Genomic DNA, 2,316 nt, shown 5'->3' on the forward strand with positions numbered 1-2,316 from the left:
AACTCTCTAAATGAGTGTTACAGATGATCAAGTTTCATCCCATTTATTTGATTCTATAATTTCCTCTTCGCAATCCTGACTTTCAGATGAGTATACAGAAACATTTTAGTTTATTTAAACTACATCCTCATCAAATGAAAAATGTGTGCAAAAAATACAGAAATATTCAGAGGTATTATAATAGTGAAAATTTCCTACCTGAAAGTACACTGTTGTACAATTTTTTTCTCAGTGATAGTGTAAATACATACATATCTATCAGCCATTGTTGACAAACATTCAGAATTTTTCCCTGCTGTAAAAACGGCGCTGTTAATTGCTCTTCCTTTAGCTACAACTAAAGGTACACATGAATTATCATTTAGTATTCCATGAAGAGTAAAAAAGTGTCCTCTTTCCACAGTGAATGAAAACCGGAGTTATATGGTTTGTGCACACTAAGTGTTCACAGAAGAAAAGTGATTGAAAAACCAGATTTTTCTAAGATCGTCACTGACAAACTTTGGTAACAGCCTCAGCAATTGTCATCTGTCTTCAAATAAGATTAAGTATAATATTACATTTTGTGTAGTTACGTATCAGATATGGCTCTTTGTGAATAGTCTTTCCTTCATCAGTTCTTTTTCAGAAAGCAGTTGATTATATTATTATTTTAAAGCGTAATTTATAAGCTTTCATTTGATATCATTGAAACTACAACTTTTGGTGCTTGTGAGTAGATGTATTTCGTGCAAGCTATGATTATGAAGTATAAGCATGTTTACAATAGGTTCTCTGCATTTTTACTTTCGAGGAAGATTAGTCAAAGGCTCTTTGCGACTGGTTATTTTTGTTTAAAACTAACAATTTTCTCATTTTAGATTTCTTCTTGCTTCAGATCTTTCACATTTAGTTGTTGTTGTGATCTTCAGTCCAAAGATTGGTTTGATGCAGCTCTGCAAGCTACTTGATCTTGTGCAAGCCCCTTTGTCTGTGAGTAACGACGGGAGGACGACGGTTCAATCCCGCGTCCGGCCATCCTCATTTAGGTTTTCCGTGATTTCACTAAATCGCTCCAGGCAAATGCCGGGATGGTTCCTTTGAAAGGGCACTGCCGATTTCCTTCCCCTTCCTTCCCTAATCCGATGAGACCGATGACCTCGCTGTCTGGTCTCCTCCCCCGAAACAACCAAACCCAACCCAACCCAACTACTGCAACCTACATTCTGCTGAATCTACTTACTGTGTAAATCTCTTGGCCTCTCTCTACGTCTTTTACCCACCACACTTCTCTCCAGTACTAAGTTGGTGATTCCCTGATGTCTCAGAATATGTCCTACCTACCGATCTCTTCTTGCACTTGTAGTCAGGTTGTGCTACTAATTTGTTTGTTCCCCAATACCATTCAGTACTTCTTCCGTAATTACGTGATCTATCCATCTAATCTTCAGCATTCTTCTGTAGCACAACATTTCGAAAGCTTCTATTCTCTTCTTGTCCAAACAGTTTATCATCCATGTTTCACTTCCGTATATGGCTGCACTCCATAGAAATAATTTCATAAAAGAGTTCTTGACACTTAAATCTGTACTTGATATCAACAAATTTCTCTTCTTGAGAAGTGCTTTCCTTACCATTGCCAGTCTATGTTTTATATCCTCTTTACTTAAGCCATCGTCATTTATTTTGCTTTCCAAATAGCAAAACTCATCTACTACTTTAAGTGTTTGTTTTCCTAATCTACTTCCGTCAGCATAACCTGATTTAATTCGACTACATTACATTATCCTTGTTTTGCTTTTGTTGATGTTCATCTTAGATCGTCCTTTAAAGACACTGTCCATTCTGTTCAACTGTCCTTTGCTGTCTCTGACAGAATTACAATATCATTGAAAAATCTCACAGCTTTTATTTCTGCTCCCTGGACTTTATTCCTTCTGCAAATTTTTCTTTTGTTTACGTTACTGCTTGCTCAATGTACAGATTGAACAGTGTAGGCATCAGGCTATAACCCTGTCTCACTCTCTTCTCAGCCAATGTTTCCTTTTCATGCCCCTCAACTGTTATAACTGCTGTCTTGTTTCTGTACAAACTGTAAATAGCCTTTCGCACCCTGTAGTTTACCCCTGCTATCCTCAGAAATTCGAAGAGAGTATTCCAATCAGCATTGTCAAAAGCTCCCTCTAAGTCTACAAATGCTATAAACGTAGCTTTGCCTTTCCTTAACCTATCTTCTACAATAAGTCATTGTGTTAATATTGCCTCACGTGTTTCTACATTTCTCCAGAATCCAAAAGATCTTCTACCAGTTTTTGCATTCTTCTGCAAAGAATTCGT

The sequence above is a fragment of the Schistocerca piceifrons genome, chromosome 6, assembly GCF_021461385.2.
Source record: "Schistocerca piceifrons isolate TAMUIC-IGC-003096 chromosome 6, iqSchPice1.1, whole genome shotgun sequence".
Taxonomy (NCBI): Eukaryota; Metazoa; Arthropoda; class Insecta; order Orthoptera; family Acrididae; genus Schistocerca; species Schistocerca piceifrons.